Source organism: Micrasema longulum, unplaced genomic scaffold (genome assembly GCF_059751315.1).
Source record: "Micrasema longulum isolate JH-2025_06_02 unplaced genomic scaffold, ASM5975131v1 h1tg000214l, whole genome shotgun sequence".
NCBI lineage: Eukaryota > Metazoa > Arthropoda > Insecta > Trichoptera > Brachycentridae > Micrasema > Micrasema longulum.
The window spans coordinates 531,675-556,895 of NW_028277419.1; the positions used below are offsets into that span (position 1 = coordinate 531,675).

Consider the following 25,221-nt stretch of genomic DNA (forward strand, 5'->3'; position numbering starts at 1 on the left):
AAGTCACCACATGAAAATTATACGTTCGACTCCGCTGAAAATCATATTTTAGTCATGCGCAGACTCAAATCAAAAAGTTTACATAAAACGTCGGTTTGCATTATTAATTCGACGAAATGAGAATATTTTTTTATAAGGTGTTTTAATTTTGACGCTTCCCACGGTGTTAGTTTCACATCGCGTCCCGATCATTTGAATTGTGCAAGCGAGCCGCCGCCAGCGCCATCCCCCGTCAGACATTTCAGTCACCTTCTCGCTGTCAGCGTGAGCGGCTGTCGCCCGATCGCCGCCATTTTTGTGTATGTTTTCCTCTGCATTTCCACTAAATGCATTGATTTCCACTTGACAACCGACCCGTGTGTGTCACATCTGTGGTGTAGTGCAACAAAGTTCCATAGCCGAGTGCGAACGGCGCGAAAAAAAGGCGAAAATAATTAAAAAATATTCCGTGGCCGAATTGGTTGAATGATTATTGAATTTGTGTCAATTGTTTTTGTGGTATTTACATAATAAAAGACTCAGTTGTAGTTTTTTTCCTACGAATGACAGTGTTTTCATTGCAGAACGCGTGGCAGCGAAATTTTTGAGTTCCGTTTTATTTTTGGACGTGTCTGAACGCGTGTTAACATTCGTAAGTACCTACACTTTTTCATCTGTCCTACTTTTAGACACAAATACTAGAGACAAAATGAAATAATCTTCTATGTTTGTACAAATGAGTCTATTTTTATCTATTTAGCTGCACCATTTTGTAATTGTTGCAAGTTATTTATATCATAATGCACGCTTGTTTACAATCAAGTCAGAGGTTTTGCCGCTTGAAAAAAAGTACGTCAACACGCCAATTACACAAACCAAAAATGTTTAGTATTTTATAACTTTTATAACCAATATCCAAAATTAGTAACTTCTGAAACTGTATATTTTACTTTAAGTAATAACCGTTAAAGAAATTTTGAATGTTTATATTTCCGTCAATTGCACATCAATAATTCACGCACATAAATTTAATATCAAAGTGTTAATTTATATCTATTGAAAACCGCCTCATATATTTTATTTGAAAGTTTTATCAATTTGCAAACAAGAAAAAAATTATTAAAATATTGAAAAAATATTGAAGAACACATAACAATTGAATCTCCATTATATTAATAAAGCTGTTGACTAAATTAATAAATAATGTAGATATTTTACTACCCAACCCTAATTTAGAATATGGCACTCGTAACGTTTTAATAAACTATTAATTATCAATACATATAAATCAATTACGATACCAAGCTATTGAATGCATTAAAAATATATCAATCAAATAATTTTATAAACGATAAAAGAATTGAAAAATTGTTTTCTGTAATATATTTTTTTGTTTATTTTAAATTAAAACAGCGCTGGCTCTAGGCGTTTTTTTATTCAACGCAATAAATAATGTTATAATTTATGATGTAGAACGAATCGATGCATTATGTGTGTTTTTAAATGTAAGTCTTATGTACATATTAAATAGCGTGAATTTTATTTTAAGGCCCTGAAGGTCGTCTTCAAGGTCAACGATTTTAATAAATTAATTTGACTCCTTGAATCTTTATAGAACACCTAGAAGAAAGTGGCACATAAATATACCACCAGAATTGAGATATTTGTTTTCTAAAATAAAATAAAATAAAATAATAAAGAATAAAAAAAAAGATTATTTCGTAATAATAATAAATATTTTGTTTCAAGAGTATCGTCATAACGTACCTACACTGGTAGATCAGTTTTTACGAATGTGGTATGTTTATAATCTTTAAAAAGAATTTATTTTATTTTGGTTTGTAAGACGTAAATCAACCCAAAATAAGTGTCCTCTAAAGGGTTAAACATTATTTAGTCATTAAAACATTTCCCTAAATACGATTTATAAGCTGATATGATTATTTATAATTGGGTTTATTATTGTTAGTAACACTATTTTTTATAAAGGTTGTGTTCGACTAAATTAAGTTAGCATTATGTTTGAAAGGAGAAACAATAAAAAAAAACAGTTAATGGCGAGAGCGTTATATTGATTTAATATCCTTTTTTGTGCATGTTTTTAAGGTGTTTAAACTGCATACATTAGTTGACGTTTCGGAATGTTCTGCAGCATGCATCATCGGGGCGGGGGGGCTGACATAAAAAAAATTAATTTTGTTCGTTTATACCTTACTCTACTTTTGTCTTCTTCTTACCCCTTTCCGCACCTGGGCCGCGATTATAAGCGCTATCTTCATCGGTACATATCGAGAGAGTTTAAACTAACATCGATATTTATGCATAGGTTAGGTAACACTTATGGAACGGCTGCAGAAATTCTGTCCAATTCTTCACTATCTTATAAGTCAACAATATCAAGTTTATTTGTAGCTGCTCGTCAAACTATTATTGACAATTCAATTCCATAAATTAAAAAAATACTAACCTACATGTTTATTTTTATTACCATATACTTTTTTTTTTACTATTATATCAAATTGCATTGTAGTATTGGCAAATACGCATTTCATAGATACATATTTTTATTTCTTATTTTCTCGTGATAATATAATATGTTTATTAATTTAACTTAAAAATGTCTTTCTTGCTTACCGTAACACTTTATTTATTGTTTGCTTTACAGAATTCATTTCTCAAGCTTAAATTATTATTTTTTTGTTTATATGCTCACTGTTTTTTCTTGCATACCTTTGTTATTATTGTTTTTTTTTTTTTTTTTACTTTGTAAAACTTTTTATTATATCCTTTTTAACTAATTTCACATATTTTTCTGTATATTATGTGTTTATTATTTAGTATTTTACCATGTATTTCATTTTTATTTTTTGTAAATGCCTTTTGGGCGTTAATGAACAAAATAAATAAATAAATAAAAATGTGTATATTCGTATAAAAAAAGTATCTTCGTCACTAACCTGTAATTAAACATGTATTTAAAAAAAGTAAACATATTGTATTTTTCATACAGAAAACTTGATTTTAAGTTGTAGATAAAATTGAAGATAAATGTTAACTTCCCATTGTAATCAGGGCCCTTATCCAATTGCAGCGTTTATTTATAACCCCCTTAGATCAGGCTTGGCCAACCCAAATTGAAACCCGGGCCGCATTGACGAACTAAAATTTTACCAAGGACCTCACATACAGACATCAGTTGATCAGGATCCTGGTTCTTTTACACACAGAACTTTATTTATTAGAAGGGTGTCTAAGTATAATATTTCATTTTTAGGCATATTTAGTTATATATGGATGGTCTTATACATTAACAAATTAAGCAACACAAAGTTGTTTTTCAGTGTTTAAGTTTAAACCTAAGATTAATACGAATATTTTGTTATGTTATGAAGAGTCAAAGTTTTTAAAAAAAAAGGGTGTTCTTTAAACGCTGTCACATCCGAAACCACAATGATTAGTATGAGCAAGAAGACATATTGGCACATAAAAATATTTTTTTAGAACGAACAAAATTCAAAAAAATCAAAAAAATCAAAAAAAGCAAATGGTCGCTTACTTCTGCAGGGGTGAAACATGGAGGGAAAAGGGGGGAGTCTGACACTGGGCCACGCTTTCCTCACTTCTCCCCTGCAGAAGTAAGCAACCATTTGTTTTTTCATATATTTTATTTTTAAATTTTTTCTTTGTTCTAAATATTTTTTTTAATATGCTAATGTCTTCTTGCGCATACTGATCATCGTGGTTTCGGGTGTGACAGGGTTTAAAGAACACCCTGTATATATCAGAAGAAGAAGAAAAATTATATAAATTATCTGGATTTAATAATCTAATTTTATTTAATTATTTTGGAGTCAAAATGATTATTGCATAACACTGTATATGTATCACCGGATTCGTCTCGATGTTATATACAATCCGACAAAATTTGGTATGTCTTTATGTGATAGGGTTAGAGAATATTAACTGTGTTACTTCATAAAATGTCTTTTCTATTTCTAAAGATGGCAAATTGAGATATATGTCACTTAAGGGCCGTTTACGTGTGGACAATACAATGGATATGACATTATTGTCTTGTCCCAGCTCCGTGAACAGCCTCGACCACGTGGGACAGAACGCTGGTACAATACGAAAATTCGGCCGCAGATCACACGTAAAAATGAATACACGACGGCGTTTACTACGAGTTCATTATGTATTTTATACCAACATGTATTGGAATAGTTAAAAAACGAACTAAATAATAAACAGTATTTTATTCTGCCTCCAATTTCAGGAGAAAATTTTTGCGGGAGCGACACGCTCACGTTGACCAAATCGCTATTGTCACAAGGTCCTGCCTGTGCGTATTCACACGAAAACAATGCGGCTCGATGGCGATGTCTCGAAACAATTTTTTGTCTTACAAATTGCCGTTTACAAGTGCAAAATGTTCGAGTCATTGGATTAAATAATTATTGTATTGTCTACGTGTAAACAGCCTTTTATTATCAAACATGACGTGACAACAGACGTGACATAACTTTTTTAGAAATGGAGTAATACTTGACATGATATTATTATTATTTATGGCGGCCTCCGTGGCGTAGTGGTCAAGACGCTTGGCTCACGATTCCCGGTGAGAATACAAAAATTAAATGTATTTTTTCTCAAGCCTGGGAGTTCTGTGATGTAATTCACCACTGTAATTGGGCCTACTGGCAAGATGGCTAAATATGGTATGTCAAACCTTACTTTTCTTTGGATGGCAAAATATGATATGTCGGGAAAGTCTGAAAAAAAAATATCAGCATTTTGTGTAAACACGCTGTGGTGAAAAAAAATCTTAGAGAAACGAATTTACGATGACACCAGAATAAGGTTTGTAACAATTTTTGAGTATGTCCAAATGCTTGCAGACTGGCTGGATTTCCTCCCTTCCAGTCGAATCCAAGCCTGTCTGCAAGCATTTGGACATACTCAAACATTGTTGAATAACTACCTGGTAAAAGAAGAAGAATACAAATTGGAAAATTGTTGTCAGGCGTTGCCTAGTAGGTGATCTGGTTCAGCCGGATGAATCTCACCCACGTGATAAAGGTTTCAGCTCTTTTACTTCACAAAAGTCAACAGATGGAAGAGTTGAGAAAATGTGGATGTTCAAACATGGGCAGAATGGTGAATGTTACACAGTGTGTAAAGTGGCCACTTAAACCAGCCAATGACAGGTCATAAGCCCTGTAAATGCCTAGACTTCCATATTCCCTTCTCAAAGTGTTTTCCCTCTCTGTTGAAATAAATTTAAATAAGGATTGTAAACTGAAATTCTGATTTTTCAGAGCCCACCAGACTCTATAATAAAATTAAACGAAAACAATAAATGTTCATTTCGAACCCAATTGTGCTTTCGACGGATCAAAATTTCTTCTTTTGGGAAATGGTCGGAAAATTAAAATATTCGGGTAAATAATTATATTTTTAAAAAAACAGAGGGGGGGGGGATAGTGATAGATTTTTGAAGATCAAGCGCTACCCCCACTCCTTGCGAGGCAAAAGGTGAACAGAGGAGGGGGAGGTCGCCGACTATTTTGGGGTCGCGTATTTAAAAAGGTTGATAAACACTGCTATGCGCTATTAATTTGTCAATTGTTTTTGCAAATAAGTACTATATTTTTTTTTTGTCTAGACGTTGAGAACAACAACTGTCTGACCACGAATCGTGTACCTTTAGTGGTGTTTACTTTCGATTTGTTTTTTCTTCAAATAAAACCCACATCGTTTGTCTGTTATCTGAAAATGGTAAGTTGACGATACTCGTTATTTATTTGTTTGAACGTCATTATCAACTTTATATCACGGAGTTATCATGTAGGGCGATGCACCCACGACTCTGCACTTTTTGGACGTTATCATAGTGTGAGCGTTCACTAGAAATACACAGGTTTCTCACTTTTATTTTTACAATTGAAGGGGGTTCGTATCTCTCATTTACTTTTTTTTTTAATGCTCGGGAAGCATCTCTTTTTTACCCTTTTTTTAAACACAAAAGAGGTATCTCATATATATATAAATGTATAAATATATATATATATATATATAATATACATATACTTTACATATAAATATAAATTTTTAATTTTAAAAGGGTATCTATACTTTTTCGGACTAATTTAGTTAATTTAACAACAGCTAATACATTTCTTTTTTTTTTTCCAAAATTAAAGCTTGCACAAAAAATTAAAGCTAGGACAAAAATAAAGCGAGGACAAAAAATATGGTGTTATTAGATATATTTATAAATAAATTTATCATATGAGTATGCGATAAAATGCTGTAAACTCACAAAAAACAGATAAATTATTTCGAGAAAATTTGATTCAGCTTTAAACAATGTGTTTTAGAACGTTTCAAAATGAATAATATTTTTTTTAATATGGTAAGGTGTCCAAAATAAAACACTTTTATTGGATTTAATTCTACTTGCATTTAAAAAAAAAAATAAGTGACGCGTTTCATCTTGTTAGGACATTATTAAACTAACTTAAATATTTACAAAGTTTTCTTATATACTAGCGATAATTGGTGTTTAATGATATAGGTGCATGACGTAAACAGCAATTATTGTTAGTATATAAGGAAATTTTGTAAATACTTTAATATGGAATTCTACCAATCCTCTGCATACACAATAAATAAAATAATTGTTGTATTAAGAACGTTTATATCGGGACGATATTATTTTTAATATCAAAATTATCATATAAAATGTTCTCAATGAGTTGAATTCAATTAAAAGGTTCTTACTAATTTACTTTAAAATTGAATTCATTTTGTTTTCAGAAAATATTCCGTTTTTTTTTTACTAACCCGCTAAGCCCCTATTTAGAGGCTTGTCAGCGGGTGGGAAAGAGGGGATATGGAAGGAGGTTATAAAAAATGCACCACAACACCCAGACCAATTGAAAAGAATATATCTTTGAATTTATTTTTACAACTGGCGGGAATCGAACCCACGACGCCAATTTCACAGTTAGTCGTCTAATCAACTGCGGCACGGCGCCTGTCCGTTTAAGAAAGTTAAACGACAAGATCGTATAAAATAGTACATAAATTAGTTAGTTTGTTCTGGTAAAATATTGAAATACCGACCTGGAGGTATAGCATTGTTTATCTAATGAGGCAGTTAATTTAAAAGATAAATGGTTTTCATATGAATGAATAAAACAAAACATACATCTAGGTTTATCAGGTATATAATATGCAATGTAAAAAAAATATTTTATAAAAACTTTTTTGTGTGAGTGGATTTGTACGACCTTTGTGACATGGGTTTTTAGGTATGTAAAGATTTTTGTAAGATTTTTTTTGCACCACAACAGGCCAGATGACCCAATCGCAATGCATTACAGCAAATAACACCCAAGCTTGAGAAAAACATCATTTTTATTTTTGTGTTCTAGCCGGGAATTGAACCCGGATACTTTCGCTAGTTCCGTGCATGAGCCAAGCGTCTCAACCACTCCGCCACAGAGGCCGCCACCGTTAATGCATATATCGTACACGCACGCCGATCATTACGACTTTTGCCATGTCAAATGTTCAAATATTTGGGGGATTCGGTATTTATATGACTTTCTTGTCTTCTTCGTTTTCTGGACTAATCAATATAAATATTTCAATATTAATTTACGTATTTCATATTTATACTACATAAGTAGGAAATTGTATCTTTTGTTGTGGAACCGAACATCCAAATTGTCTATATATCCATGGATTCGAATAAATATAATATTTATCTATTGAGTCGAATGTTCCATTTTCGAATCTCTCGCCTTATCTACCGAGTGCATTAATTTGTTTTGTGGAAAGAAACGCTCAAGAAGTTGCACATAAATGGAAAAAAGTTACTTATCTGTTAATAATTTTAATATTTGGAGCGTTCGATTGTGCCCGGTGGGACATTCGATTCCAGAATTTGACCAACTTTAAGCTGTAACTGTCGTCAGAATTCATACAATAGTCAATTATTTTGTTAAAAACAATATTTTATTTTATTTTATTAGGGAAATCAACAGTTCTACATACATATTTTTAGTAAACAAACAGATATAGTGTATAAACTCAGAACTAATAACAGATTTCCACATAGTATACAAAGTTAGTAAAGATATTACATATCAAATAAATACATACAATTTATACATATAAAATTGAAAATGCGCAACATGTTATCATGAACAATACAAAAACATGCGTTCTCTTCTATGGGCGGGATAAGAGTCATAAGATTTTTTTGCAAAAGAGAAAAAACATATTTTTGAGGAAGGAAACCTGTCATTGGCTGGTTTTGGTGGCAACATACGTTCAAATACAGATTCTCTCAAGTAAAAAAATATGTTTCTTTTAGAATAGGAACTTGCTTAGAAGGCAGACGCCGTGGCGCAACTAGATAGACGGCTAACTGTGAGACTGGCGTCGCGGGTCCGATTCCCGCCAGTCACAAGAAAGATTTTCTCCTCAATTGGTCTGGGTATTGTGGTGTATTTTTCATTGCTTCCTTCCATATCTTTTATTTCCTACCTGCTGACAAGCCTTTGAAATTAGAGGATTAGCGGGTTATTCCTTAAAAAAAATAAAAATGTAAAACGAGCTCCCTCTGTAAACACGAGTTTTTACTTGATTAGAAAGGTAGAAAGATTATTATTTTTTATATATGTTCATGTCCTATGTTATTGTAAAACAATTTTGATAATATTTTTTTTTTTTTTAAACTTTGAAAAAAAATTTTATGCTTCTTTTTCACGTATTAAGAGAGCAGGAGTAGACCTGGCCATAACACATACTGTGGATACCTCAGAATCACCTTACTTTATAAGTAATAATATGAATAGATAGAGAAATAAATATGTTTATTAGAACCCCACTAACTCCTTTATTTGATCAGTCCATCTTGTAGCAGACTGCTTGCTCGTTTACCCTCAACTAGGGATGCAATATTCGGCCTATTATTATTCAGTGAATACTCAGCCTATTCGGCTACTTTATTCAATATTTGGTATACGGACGAATACTGCGTATTATTCCGCCAAATACCGAATACCAAATCTCGAAAAAAAAAACGCACATATTATTAAAAAATGTGTCTATATTAATCACAAATTATTAGTTTAATACTTTTTATCTATCATTATGACAGGTCATAAGCTCTGTAGATGCCTAGACTTCTGTATTACCTTCTCTAATATGTTCTTAATCTCTGTTGTAACATGTTAATATTAACTGCTCCCCAGTGAGTTGAATCCAGTCCATGTCTACAAACATTTGGACAAACTCAAAACATTGTTGATAAATCCACCTGGTCTATGAAGAAGTATAAAAAATGAAAAAATAAGATTTTGAGGCGTTGCCTAATATGTAGGTGAAATAATTCAATTAGATGAATCTTACCCGCACAAACTATTGCGATTTTCCTCATAAATAATACCTCGCAAGATCTTGTTGTCACACAGCAAACACACCGCCAGTTTATTATCTTCACTACAAATCTCCCGACATTCCCAAATGGTGCCATGATGTACAATTGATTTATTTTACATTATTTGAAACAATAAATCCCAACTCCATGGGACTAAAAGTCCTGTGTTGAGATGGGACGAGCAATTAGTTAACACAAACACATGAGTATATCACCACAAATATAGGATCAGAAACATAAAAATATTTATTTTTTTAAAATCATATACATATATATGGCACATTAATATGGTAAAGAGTAAACTCAAACATTCGAAAAATCATCAACCATTAATGATGCTATTTATATAAATTATTAAATAAAAAAGTAGACTCTTTTAACCTACTCTCCAAAATTAATCTTAACGTCCCCTTTCAAGAAAAACCGAGCAACTTAAAATATGACTTAAAAAAATAATTTTAAAAAAAAACATATATTTAACATCTACTTGCAAACTCGGAAAAATCCATATTTCTTTATTTTGAGCAAATCACAAAAAACTGATACAATACCTAACTTAAACTTTTTTTAAACTTCAATTTCTTATTATAATCAGTAAATATTTGATACGTAAGCAGTGATGACAAAAGCATGATTATGCCAAGAAACAGTAGTGAAATAACAAATTTCTTTTATACATTAAACTTTGCAATACTCAAGTAGAGGTTGCCATGTTTGCAACACACCCGATAATTTTTAAGTCAAGTTCTTACAAACAAAGCCGTATTTTTAACGGACAATGTTATAATTATTGTAAAAAAATGTATTTTGATTATGTTTCAATTAATATCTCACTTTTTTGAGATTTTGAATTTTGCCGGGTTTGCAAGTAGTATCCTCCATATATGGCACATCAATATGGTAAGCAGTAAACTCAAGCGTTCGGAAAATCATTAAGGAGTTTCCTACTCAAATCCCTCCCACTAAGGAAAATTCAGTCCTTGACTCTTGAAAATATTTTTTGTCCTTGAGAGCGTAATACTTTCATCCAAAATATTGAACGCTCTCGGTGCGATAAATGAGAGATGTCTCTGAGCAAAAGTCGTACAATGAACAAACAATTATTAATTACTAATAGGGACTATTAGGACTATTAGTAACACAAAGTCATGGAATAATGAACAAAATAACGAGTGTCGCGACATGATCTACTTGCAAATGAAACAAATACGCCCGCGCCTTCACCCCCGCACGCACCCTAATGAGACAGGTCGTAATCTGTCACTCGCGAAAGTGACACATCTTTTGCCGAACATTCGACCCCCGAATATTCGGCGCTTCGGTCGAGAGCGTGGCTGAATATTCGGTATTCTGCCAAATCACTATTTGTAAACGTTCCTCGTTTTTTAGTATTAACGTGATTAGAATCCCAAGGATACCTAGGGGAAGCTGAGTCTCATTGACAATAATAATATTTAGCCTTTAATATTCAGCCTCTATTTCATATTTACCCTCTTTTTATAAAAAATAAATATAAAAACACCCAACAATAAATTTGAAAATACTAAATCTTGTATACATATAAAACAAACAACACATTTTACACACATCATTCCATGAGCCACACGCCACACTCCACACTCCACACTACATATTTCAAAGCAATGGAGATGCCAACACAAATAGAGTCACGTGTTATACATATTCTCGTCACATTTTGTTGTCCTGTTCGGAAATCGTACTATATATTGTGTTTTGTACGAACTTGGAGCTGTGTTAAGTTTATGTTTTTTTGTAATAATATCACTGTATTATAACAACATAGCACTGTGTGCACAACAATAAACATAGATAAATAAAATAAAAATTAACTAATACTTAATAAACTTGGTAAGAAGTAATGTCTTATTATTTTATGTCTAAAGGCCATGAAGAAATTTATTAAATTAAAAGAGAATATACGCTAAATTATTTTACGTAAAAAGTCACCGAAATTATGTCGAAAATGAATGTGGCATTTAAAAATGCATATTAACAGCTCTTTAAGTTTTCAGAGCTCCGATTGCAATGGGAAGTTAACAGAGTTATCTTCGACTGTCTATAAAGTAAAATCGAAATTTATGTACAAAATTATGTATATCTGTACTAAAATTTTTAATATCTTCATCTGTAATCTGTACTTGAACATGTTTAGAAAAAAAAAATATATGCGTATTCTATTTTTTACACAGAAAACTTAATTTTACTTTGTAGATAAAATTGAAGATAACTGTTATCTTCCATTGCAATCGGGGCCCAGGATACTGTAGTCGTAAGAGATGTTTGAAGACCGTAGGGTTCCTTCCTTATTTTGATTTCCTCTAATAATGTCAAACCCATAGTTTTCTGGCGAGATTAGAGTCGATAAAACCAAAGACTTCAAATTTTTGTAGGTCAGTCATGGTTAGAAACATTGATGAGGTTGGACTTATTAAAACCACTCGTCGTAAAATATATAATTCTTCCTTTTTGTTTTCGCATCTACTTTCTAATTATGCATTTGGGATACGTTGATTACTTAACTGTTTATAAGACCCAAATTTCGTGTTAATTTACGTCTTACAAACCTATTAAAAATGTTAATTTTTAAGATAATACACATATTGCCATTGAAAAAGTCGAGTGGAAGACTGATCTACCAGTATACCTTATAACAATACTCTTGTGACATGAGGCTCATTATTATAACGATAAAATTGGAAAATGAGTATCTCAATTCTGGTGGTATATTTATATACCACTTTCTTCTACGTGTCATATAATCGGTTAATGTGTAGCGAGTTGGTCAGTGTACATATAACAGACACGCAATTTGAACTGATAAAACATTAAATAGGCAATTTTAACACAAACGCTCAATCTCGCTTCAGAAGAACTTTGCCCTAAAAATATAATAACTTTGTAAATCTATTGATATTGTTTTCTAATAATTAAATGGCGTTATTTATATCCCGTATAATTATTTAAATAAAATTATACATTATCGTATTTTTTTTACTGTCAAATGTATGTTGGAATATCTCCGTCATACACGAAGTGAATCTTATCGCACATGTACACTTTATTTATATTTTCATTCTTGTTCACGCTATCTCCGTGATAAAGCTGTTTTTTTTACTTCCGATAAGAGATTTTTACACCAAATCTGGGGTCAAACGAGAAGAAAATTGAAGTTTTATGATTTTAATAACATTGTATGGTTTTATTGGTTATTTTCAGTGTAAATTCTTAATACATCAATATTGTTTTGAGCAATATCTTACAAGTTCTGTCATAAATCAGGGGCGACTGAGCGTCTTTGATCTTGTAAATAGTCGACATAGACAAACGAGCGACTTCATTCTTGCGTTTGAACATAAAAAACAAACCGAGAAACTTAAAATATGACTTAAAAAATATACTAAATAGTATTATTTATTAATAAATAAAATAACTTGTAAGGAGCATGGAAGTCTAGGCGTTTGTTTATTAGCTAATTTAAGCGATAACTTTGCCTCTGTTTGTATCCATATATTACTAATTCTTCTATATGTGCTAAAACCTTCATTAATATTTATTTATTACATTTACGGCCTAAGCCAATTACAGCAGTTACATGAAGAAACATAATATTATGTACATGTCGTTCTCGTAACGAGAGAACCCTCTCAATACCCATTCAACGCTCTAATTTTTTTGTCTCCCCCTTCACAGTAGAAGCTGCTTGATTATAGAATAATCTACCCACTAATGTCAGAGACGCCCCGCTCTGCCTCTTCTTTATTTACGTTCAAATCACGGACGAAATATCACTTCCTGAATATTTTAATTTTTCCTTTCTCCTCCTTCTTTCCTTCCCTCTCTACCTCTTCGTCCCTTCATATTATCGCGTAGATATTTAGTCAATTTTTATTTGTTATCAATATTTTGTTTATAATGAAAATATAATTTACCAACAATATATTCAATTTAACGGTCTGAGTAGGTAGAAAGAAATTGCCTTAAGGCAAAATGCCCGTTCTTATTTATATGTAAATATGTAAAATGTACATGTATATAAAGTGTTTTAATAAATAAATGCAAGAAACTGAACAAAACGAACATAAAACTATGTATCAAAGACAAACGAGGGCAATAAAATAATGTTTTATTTTTAAACCTGCTAAGCCTCTCTTTTGAGGCTTGTCAGCAGGTAGGATTGAGGGGATATGAAAGGAGGTAATGGAAAATACGCCAGAACACCCAGACCAATAAAAAAAATCTTTCTTGGATTTTTTCTTGCAACTGGCGGGAATCGAACCCGCGACGCCAGTTTCATAGCTGGCCGTGTAACTAACTGCGCCACGGCGCCTGACCTTTTATATCAACATCTTGTCCGATCAACATATAAGACTTCGAGCTAACCCATACTAATCCGTCTTTATCTTACAGAAGAGATCTGCAAAAAGCCGGAAGATCCATCCCAAAGAATTTCAAGCTGTGTGACGATTTGACTAATCTACACATTATATATATATATAAACATAAACAGGCATGAACACAAAAGTTGCTCTTAGAAGATTTGATCAACAGTAAATTTTAACTTCTAGTGACACGGTTGGGAACATGAAAATATATTGATTGCAACAGAGATGGGACATCACTCAAAGCATTATTTTTTATTGAAAATGCATATAACATGTGTAGTATTTTACAAATCTTTTTCACCCGCTAGGAAATGCCTAGAAATACTATTTTTTATCTTCTTGGACTAGTCACTTTAATTAAAAATGTTTTAAGTGTGTATGTCCATATATTTATGATAATAAACTAGGTATTAAGGAGTACTACCCCCTAAAGAGTGAATTAAGATTTATGGCTATTTATTATAATATATAAATTCTTTAAAATTACATATTCATAAATATGTATTACAATTTGATGAAAAACGCCTGTTCATGTTTTGGATCACGATCAATATGTCGTATAGATTTTGACGATTTTAGCATGGCAGTCTTTTTGTGTATTTGGTTGTTGTTTAATAATATTAATTAGTTAGATTTATAATACAAACGTACATAAAAAGATGTCTGAGTAATAATAATTTTTCAGAATTCGCAAATCATCTTATATCCGAAAACCATGAATTTAATCAAGAAATGTGTGCAGAAATTTTGCATGTCAATAAAAATGGTTTTCGTTTAGATAATTTAGAACGATTAGAAATTAGTAAAGCCATTAATCAAAAACTTCAAATATTAAATAATCAATTAAATTTAACTTCGAGTCCTCTTTTAAAACTATTCCCGTTATGATTTATTTTATCTTCTTTCTCTCTCTTTCTTTCAATTTTCTGTCTTTTCATATAATATTTTATTATATAAATAGCAACGCGTGCAATTATAAGTTAGTTAAATTCCTGACGATGAGGTAGTAACCTCAAAGCCGGTCGAAGTGTAATTAAAAAAATTAAGTGGTTTATACAAATTTATAAACAAATACGTATAAAAAGATTTCTTAACATTTATGTTAAAATACAATTGTAATTTTAATTGAAGTGTGGTATTTTTACGAGAATAGCGCCGAGCGTGTAAGGATTTTTTGTGTTGTATATACTACACTTGTAAGTTAGAAATTAAGTGAGGTAATTAATCAACGATATAAAGCGCAGACAGCAGAGGGACGCCGACATGAAACAATTGAACAGAAGAACGTAAATATAACTATCATTATATCTGATTGATCAGAGTCTTCCGTAGAAAACCATTAGCCATGGTTGCTGTGTTCGCCTTTAATTATTGGAAATCAAATTTTCGTTTTTATAAGCTTAGATAATTTTACATTAGTCAGCGTGTTGATGTACGGATGAACACGGTGAAAATATATACTCGTATGTACGTATATCGTCGGCGTGGCGGTGAAAAAAACTGAGTTGCAATAATATATCTACAATATAACAACACTGGCTACGTTTTCCACAGAGGGTCGAATACAAACTCTGTTGGCTTATGTATAAGTCACTGCACAACTCTGCTCCGGAATATCTAAGGGAACTATGCATTCCAGATGAACTAGCTGACAGGCGTCTCACGCTTAGATCAGCTACGTCTACGGCGAGAGGAAAAGTTATTATACCTTTACGCAAACAGCGCACTAAATTTCGTGAACGCGCATTTGCGGTCGCAGGCCCTATGGCATGGAATGCTCTCCCAGCAGAGTTGCGAGGCCGTGAAAGTGAAGTGATGTTTCGGAAAAAACTTAAAACCCACTTGTTCTCTAAATCATTTGAATAAATCCGTAGCACGTGACAACAAAATAAATTGTTTTAACTAAATTACAAATTTAAAAGCTTCAATTAAATTAATTTAACACTAGAATCACCATGTAAAGCGCCCTTGAGGTATTATAGTACGAAAATGGTGCTATATAAGTTATCCATAATAATAATAATAATAATATCAAAGTTTTGAGAAAAATAACTTAAGTCAACTAGTTAAGAGGATATGCGCGAACGAGCGGTTTAATGAGAAGGTATTTGAACATGGTTTTTCTGGCACTGTCTTGCAGATGCCTCCCCGATACTGCGTGAAAAAGACAACTTCACGTCGGACTGATTATGCCCAGCTAAAATCGACGAAATCGAGGTCTCGCATGAAAAGTTTACTGATTTTGTTTTTTTATTTTTAAGAAAGAGTATCGGAAGGAAATTCTCTGTGTCGACTCGTTTTTTTTATATTTTTAAATCGAAATTATTATCATCATTTCTTTTCCGCACATAATGCTGCATAGGACACTGCATTGGTACACCAATCGCAGCGCATCTTGATCATTTTTGTAACATGAAGGTAATATGATCAGTCTTACCAGTCCATGGACCATGAAGTATTGTAGTATAAAAACACCCTTTTAAATGAATACCTATACCTCTCGTCAACCATGCCGGGAATCGTACCCGAGACCTCTTGCATGGTAGGCAAACGCGCTGACCATTACACCGTGCGTCCAAAGACGGTAAAAAAGGATTTTCAGGTGGTCCTAGGTTATATAAAAGCTATGAAACGTCTTCCGAGCGGCTCTAATTCGTTGAGAAGGAACTGTATATAAATAATTTCAAACCTGTCGAGAGTACGAAAAACTTCAAATAGCTATCATTTTAGCCACTAGATTTAAATTAAATAAATAATTCCAAGTCTGTTACAACAGAGAGAAAAAAAAAATTGGGAAGGGATATAGAAATCTAGGCATTCACAGGGCTTATGACCTGTCATTGGCTGACCTTTCTTAACTTTATTCCTAACCGTTTAAATTTCAATAGAACGTCGGCACGAATCTTAACGTCACAATTATGAATGTCAAAAATGTCGCGTTTTTCTAGTGACATATTTTTTATAATTTCTTTTTTAAATATATGTATAAAAATATTTCGCCACAATATCCACATTTATTGTGAAAATACGATTAATTATTCTAAATTCATTTCATATTTTTTTATCGGTATTCGTAGTATGTGATATTTACCTAAATTTGAGAAGCTCTCATACGAAATTAAATCTCGACAAATTTGCACTTTTGGTCCTTTGCATCAGGTGATCGTCCTAGAAAATACTCCATTAGACTATTTCACCAGCTTTATTAAGATGTCTATCTATATCTATAGCGTTGATGACTACGGTTATTTTTAGTATCAACAGACTTAATCAACAATATTATTAGGCATTCGATGACCTCCAATGATACTTACGTCGTTTTCCATCAGACAAAACGACGTACGTACAAGTATGTATGTGTTACGTAAGCACTTAATAGTTCAATGAAACATAATGCCTGCAGATTTTTTGCTGTGTGATTAACATCATCATTTTTTTTGTTTGCACAGCGCGGGTGTAAAAGTTATTACATTTATCCCATGTTTACTCATAATAACACAATATATCTTAAACATTTTTTTATTTCAAATTAAAGTCCTGCTGAGTTGCATACATACAAATCGTCAGCAGGTTCTTATAAATTGCATCGATTATTCTCACTTAACTGGGCTATGTATAGCGTGTGAGCTCGCCAATATATGACAGTAAAAATTTTATTGTCTTTGAATTTCCTAGAGTTTTAACCATCGAAAAAAAAGAAGATTGCAAATAAAATCAACAGACAATGGAAATTTGATGTGTATTATTTTAATAGATTGTTTATAACAGAAAAATACAACGAGAAATATGCATTTTTATTTTTTGTAATAAAAACAGTCTAGTAAATTCGAATAAATAAAAATACGCTTTATATTAACAATATTAATTAAAATGCAAAAATAACATTGAATACTTGAAAAATAAATATTACTGAGTGTTACAAACATAATTAAAAAAACGGATAGCGATTAAAAGTAAAAACTATCTTTAGTTTAATTCTTATAGCGGTAAATACATAAACATTATAAAACAGGAGTTATACAAATACAAAAATAATATTGTAACTAGGTGGCTACCTACACGGTTAAATTTCGAAACACCACGCAATTTTTTATCTCGGCTACGCTTTGTAAAATGAAAAAAAATATTTAAATTAATAATTTCATCACGTCATGAAGTCGCCCCTGGGTAGCGCCTGCTAACGTCAATCAACAAAAACATCCTCGTATTTATAACAGTATTTCGGCTACGCCATGAATTTCTTATAAAAAATGTCAAAACGTCACAAAGCCACTCTCTGAGTGTCGCTACTGACATCATTTACAAAAACATAATTATTTGTGCTTTTTTCAGGTACGCAACATTTTTTTTTAAATACACCTACCTAACCGATAAAATACTATTGGTAATTAAACCAAGGTGTGCTTTTTAAAGCATGTATGGCCAAATAATATTATTTATTATTAGAATATTATTGACATGTAGTTCAAGCATTGCTGCATTCACGTTGCTTTACTTCCGAGAGCTCAACTGCTATGTTTTTCTATGGTTATGTTAATGTCATCTGTCATTTATTGGCGAGCTCACAGGCTATACTTACGCCCTTAACCTATATTAATAATAATTTAACTTGAAAAACATTACATATTACATTATCAAAAATTAAAAACTATCACTAATACAAAAAACTTTTTTCTAAACCATAATTTGAGCAAACGTCTCACTCCCGTATTTAACTCAGTATTTTTGTATTGTTTGGTAACATGTTAAATATTTTAGGTATACTGTATTGCAGTGTCCTTTTGCCATATTTATTGCAATATCTAGGAACAGCTAGCCCTTCCATACTAGTAAACCTGGTGTTGTAATCATGTAATAATTTGTGTTTATACTCGGAGTGCGACGCATGCTGTTAAATTAATTTGTACCAAAGTAGAGCCCTAACAAATAATTTATTTACAGATTTATACATCAATGACATTGGAATATTGTGTCTCTGGCGGTATACATCTTAATGATGTAGCAATTTGATCATAGAATTTTGCAACGTTTGAATAAAATTAATATTAGTTTCACTTTATAACCCCCAGAAAGTTATAGCGTATCGTATAATTGATTCAGAGAGAGATAAATAAATAATTCGTAAAGTATTAACAGGGACATAATATTTTACTAAATACATTCTATTACTTATTGCTCTTAATCGCTTACACAATTTTCTAGTATGTACATCCCATTTAAAATTACAATCTATAGTTAAACCTAAATAAACATACTGCTCAATATTTTCAATAATTTCACACATTCACGGTTGCATAATATCACTATGGATACACGTATAGTTATGTGATAAAATTGACGGTGTTGTGTGAGTTTTATAGTTCGGTGATCTTATGTGCATAAGTTTGGTTTTCTTTGAGTTAATTATTATACCTGCGTCATGGGACCATTTTTGCAGATTTAAAAAGTCTTCTTGCAATAATTTCTCTGCAGTTTTAAGATCCTTGTGAGACACAACTCAAGCAGTATCATCGGCGTATACATAGTGTTTGACATTATTAAATAGTTAATGCATGACTGTCATCTGTCACATTTATTACAAACAAGGTAGGGCCCAATATTGATCCTTGCCCAAATTTATAATAACATTCATCTACCATGCATGAGGCCCAGGGCTCGATTGACAGCAGGATCAAATTGAAATATACTTTTATCACTGTTTTCAAGGGTGATTAAAAAGACGACATATATTCGTGTCCATAAAAATCAAGGTAACGCTGCTCTAGGTGGTTCAATTGTAGTTTTGTATGCAATACTCGTGTGGTGTAAAAACGTATGCCCACGACATAGAAATTTAAAATACCAGAAGGCGCGTAGAATCGTGTTTGCATACATCACACTGTGTCCAAAAGTCTGAAATCCCGCCTGCGCGCATGCGTGAAGTGGCCGCGTAATGTTTCCATACCGCGAATAATATTTTATCTTAACACAAATATAAAATAATTTTATGTAATGTTGTGTTATGTTTGTACACAAAAAGTATTTTACTTAATGGACTCTAAAACAAACAGGTACTTTTATTAGGCAAACTTTAAAAAAACATTAAATTATCATTTAATAATTAAGTAAAATGAATACAGTTTAATATTACACTCAAGTTTATTGATAGAATGCTCTGGCAATACTTACAAAATGTCCGCATTGTTTTACTTAACAATTTAACAGATAGTAAAATAATCAAATTGTTAAATAATATTTTTTGTGAATTTGCTACTTACTCATGGAACGCGATCCTACCCTATTTCCCTTTAATCCCAGCTGTTTTTTGACACTTAAAAACCACACAACACTGTGTAATTAAATTTAAATCGGCAGTTGCGTACTAAGCGACGCGTGACGTCTAAAGAGTAACTAATAGCCAAAATGTAAAACTACTCATTGATAAGTAGTTTTGTCGGCTTCAGTTTGAAGCGCGTACGCGGTTTCTGAACTATTTTGATTATCATGCTTAATGCTTCTTATGCTTCCAATTTTGATATCTGATGGTGGTTCGATAAAGCGGCTGACGCATTTTAATGTATTTATATTATAAAACCCGATGTCAATTTGACTAAATACCAATTTGCAAGATTTGACAGTACATAAGTACAAAACCAAGGATTAATAGGTCACAGCAAATGAACGTTAAGCGGTTGCTTATATCGCCTTTCGTAGACAAACGTCTTCCGGTGAGTACTTCTGTGGCTCGATTTGAATGTCCGTCATTTTAACTCTGATCGGATGGACAAACGCAGTTAGAAAAAAAAAAGAAATATTCGATTATTGATCCAGTATTCCCTTGCCTCGCAGTGTAGTAATTGGGCCTGCTGCCCACTGAGCCCCGGGTTCCATAAAATAATTTTGGTCGAATGTCAATCTTATCTTCAGCAATGCAATAATGTTATGTTTATATTTAGTGTGGATGCATATTTATTTATTTATTTATTTTATTTATTTATTTATTTATATACGGCATTTCTGGCATTTACATATATGTGGTATAAAGAGTGCTTAGAAATAAAAATATTTTTAAAAAAAAATCGAGTGTGAAATATTAATATACTCGTACTGTACACATTATTAATTACTTGAAATACATACATATTTTAAAGAAATTACACAATAACAAAATACATTAATCAATCAAATTATAACTATTCTAACCCAATCTTCTGAAGATGATTTGCTCTTTTTGATAAAAATATGTTGGTCACTTTATTTTTTAAGTTAGGCAGAGATAAACTAAATATATCAAAATGTGATGCATATTCATTCCCGGTATTCTGGTAATCTAACAATAGGTGAGTTATATTGAGCTACCCTTCGAGAATTTTGACAATAAAATATTGATTTATTCCAAAAAAAATAATAGGTAAAACATATTTTTTTTACATTTAAAACAGAATATTACCGGCTTAGTAATCCTTAATAACTAGAAAGAGGAAAAAACGAAGACACAGAAATGTCAAAAATAAAAAAATCCAAACACATTAATATGAGGTATGTATACTTTTGTTTGTTTACTTGCACCATACAGAACCGACTTTTTACCGCTATTAATTTCTTAGTGAGACCAAAAAGAAGTTAAAACTAAAAGTTTTGATGTTTAGTGCTTGCATTATTTACATTAAATTAAATTTACTCCATTTCATCTTCCAAATATTCATCAAAACAACAATGACATTTACTTATTAAGAATGATTTTAACACTCCTGCAGAAATTTTGATACAAGTGATTTCTTTTATTTAAAAAAAAGTTTTTAAACCGTTTTTATTGCCATGCAAATGGGCCCTCTTTCAATTAACGATATTTCGCAAACGGAATTTTTAATTGACTGAATTTTTCGGATTATAAGACGCACTTTTGTACTTTTGTATTCAACCAAAAATTGGGCCGCGTCTTATGGTCCAATGCGTCTTTTACGTCCGCAAAATACAGTACTTTTGTTTCTAGTGTTGTGAACGTGATTATTTTTCTGTTACATAAAAAAATGTTTGATTAAAAAAAAAATCGTTTTTGTTAAAATCGACACGACAGTTCGACGAAAACCCACGAATGATGTAAATAAAAATATATTTTATCTCGTGTCATGAAAAAAATCAGCCGCGTACTGTACTTTAGTGGTTGCATGATTTGTGTATTATACACTTTATTTATTTATTTAGTGCACAAAATACACAATTTTACATAGACACAATTATATGTTTTTTTATGTCCCGACTTGTTAGAAAATTCCGTGTTAAGTCGGGACTCTTCGATATATAAATCAAAAATCAAAAATATTTATTTACATATTAAAACAATATACACTTAATCAAAAAAAATGTGCAAAATAATCAAAGCAATATACAAAATATACAAAATAGTAATAGAAAAATAAAATTAATAAAAATTTATAATACATGTCGAAAATGGAATCAAAAGTTATATAATAATACGTACACTAGTAAGTGCCTATTGCCTACTCACATAGTAAGTCAGTCAGTCCGATATAAACACTGATTATGATTATGTTTTTCTATTGAGGTCGGTGAAACAGCGGTGCTGCCAGTGCCAGAGATGCAATGGTTCAGTAGGGACGGCTCGGCGCTGCGATGTCTTTTTGCATGCAAAGCAACCCGAAGTTCTGACGTAAACTGTCGATGATCAGTCGGCAGTGAATGTCCAGGTCGTCGAGAAGCTGACGCCTTGTTGAGTAGGCAAACGCAGGAGGCATCCGCAGTATATGGCCTAGCCAATCTTCCCGCCTCCACTTGACGACAGTTCTCACGGGAGTTTGTTAATGAGAGATTCTTCTGAGACACCTATTCTCAAAACTCAGAATGTTGCTATTTCAGGCCCTAGTGCGGTGCCACGATTCGCATACATAGAAGAGAATAGGTATTATGCAGGCTATATATAGGCGGCATTTGGTTTTCACTGAGTAAATATCTCAGTGAATATTTGAATATTTTTAATGTTGTGATCTGCTTATGATATGCTTTCACAATTAATATATCATTTTTACGGTTTATTTATTTTACTATATATTTTTTGGTTATACTGTAAGAGATGGCCAGTGGCAATAACTCCGCCATTTAACTAAATATACCTTTGTTTTCTTGTATTGTGTGCATCACAATGCATAACTGTGCCTTAGAGCAGCATTTCCCAACCGCCGCGCTGATCCGTTGAGATTTTCTGCCGGTCAGCAGAAATACTTGTCATCCATTTTAAAAATTATTTACTTTAAAAAACGCGTCATTTGTTTTTTCTATAGCTGTTTTAATATAATATTAAAAAAGTTTTTATACCTGCGTTACGGGCCGCAAAATTTCTCTCCTATTTTCACCGGTCCGCAGGCTTAAAAAGGCTGTAAAAGGTGCCTTAGAGGATAAAACACCCCGGGAGCCCACTTTTTGCCGTTATGAAGTTAAAAATACAAAAAAATCGCAATATGTTATTTAAAACAATAGAAAGAATAGAAATTACACCATCAATTGTAATAGAAAATGAAAAACTTAATGAAGTCACTGAAATTAAATATTTATTTGTAATGTTGGATTCAAAACTTACATTTCACCAAAACGCTAAGATGGTAATAAATAAGATTGCAAAAAAAATATCAATTTTGGGAAGGATCAGAAGATTTATTGATAAGGACTCTTGCAAAACTATTTACAAAGCAATTATTGAACCTCGCGTTAACTACTGTAGTAGCATTTTATTTTTATCAAACAAAGAAAACATAGATAAACTAACTGTATTACAAAATAAAGCCTTTAGAATCATTTTGAAAAAAAACAGATATACGAGGGTAAAGTCAATGGTAAATGAAATGAAATTATTAACATATAAACAAAGAATATTTTACAATACAATGATATTTGTTCATAAAATTATAAACTCTAATAAAAAAATAGAATTTTGGAAAAAAATTGATCGGAACCAGCATGAACACGATCACAATACTAGAGAAAAGAACAAAATTAGACTTCCATTTAGGAAAAAGGCAAAGTCACAAAATTCAATTTTACTTAAAGCAATTAAAAAGTATTACGAAATGGAAAAAAATATTTATGAAGAAAAAAACATATCAAAATTTAAAATAATGGTCAAGACATATGTGATGAACAATTTATAAATTAAATATATTTGCAATGTTATTATTAGAACACACATAACAATATGTATGATATGTGTGCCCTACTTTAAGATTTAAATAAAATAAATAAACACCGAAGTCCATGTTGTTTTTATGCAAACAACATCAGTAGTCCCAAATACCCTCTTTCAATATTTATTTATTTATTTATTTATTTAATTTTACAATACGCCCAAGGGGCATTTACAAAAAATATACAGTTAAGTACAAACATAGTGCGTAAAAATTTAAAAGATAAACAATACATTTAGAAACAATAAGAAGCATACTGCCATGCAAAATAAAAAGTGAAACTTTACATAGTAAAAAGAAAAAAATAATTTTATATGGATATAATAAAAGTAATTGAATTAAAAAGCAAATTGTAAGTAACTTGTAAAGAATTAAAAAAATATATAAATACATTTTCATATACTTATAAGTATAAAAATAAATATACAGGTAACTACAAACAAAGAAAGTAATAATTTTATAAATACTTAACACATTAAAAGAAATAAAAAAAGATTTTATATACATGTAGAAACAATAAAAAGCAAACTGCAATGCAAAATAAAAAGCGAAACTTTGCATAAAAAAAAAAGATTAAAAATATGAATATAAGAACAATGTTAAAATTCAAAAACAAATTGTAAATAACTTGTTAAGAATTCTAAATATATATATACACACATATATACACATATATACGTATAAAAAAAAATGTTATTAACAAATTAATCTTAAAAACAAATAATGAAAATTAGTTAACAGTAAGTATATATGTGAAAATAATATAATATACGGTACACAAAAATATTTGATAAATTAATATCAGAAAGAGATAAGATAATAATAATACACATCAAAAACGGAGAAAGAATTGTATGAAAAAGAAAGTTCTATTACGACATTAATAATTTGCTTCAAACAGTGCATTTAAGAACGTTTTAAAATTAATAATTGTCGTATTAAAAATGTCTATTTCACAAGTAAATTTGTTGGCTAAGGAATGTAAACGCGGAATCGGAGAGTGTCGTGCATAGTTAGTACCCACGTATGTACTCGTAGTTGCAAACAACTCCGTACTTCTAGTGACTCGATTAGGTATTTTGAAGTTAATGAGATTCAGGAGTTCACAACAATCGAGCTCCGAATTTAAAATTTTAAATAAAAAAAGGAGGTCATTTATTTTTCTACGATCTTCTTATATAATTAAATTTAAAGTGTCTAATAAATACGT

General features: G+C 31.3%; 1 protein-coding gene and 1 long non-coding RNA gene across 2 annotated transcripts in view; one reads left to right on the forward strand and one right to left on the reverse strand.

Annotated features, from left to right (window-relative positions):
• Window positions 1–243: 243 nt before the first annotated feature.
• LOC148283666 (ecdysone receptor-like) overlaps window positions 244–25,221 on the forward strand; it is a gene marked incomplete at its 3' end in the record, with an annotated part of 719,211 nt that continues 694,233 nt past the window's right edge. The window contains exon 1 of the mRNA XM_088243474.1: window positions 244–631. The remainder of the gene's footprint in view (window positions 632–25,221) is intronic.
• LOC148283667 (uncharacterized) lies at window positions 17,091–20,627 on the reverse strand. The gene is made up of 3 exons (XR_015825538.1): window positions 19,967–20,627; window positions 18,425–19,441; window positions 17,091–17,440 (listed from the first exon to the last, which is right to left on the reverse strand). It is a non-coding gene; the product is annotated as an uncharacterized LOC148283667 (long non-coding RNA).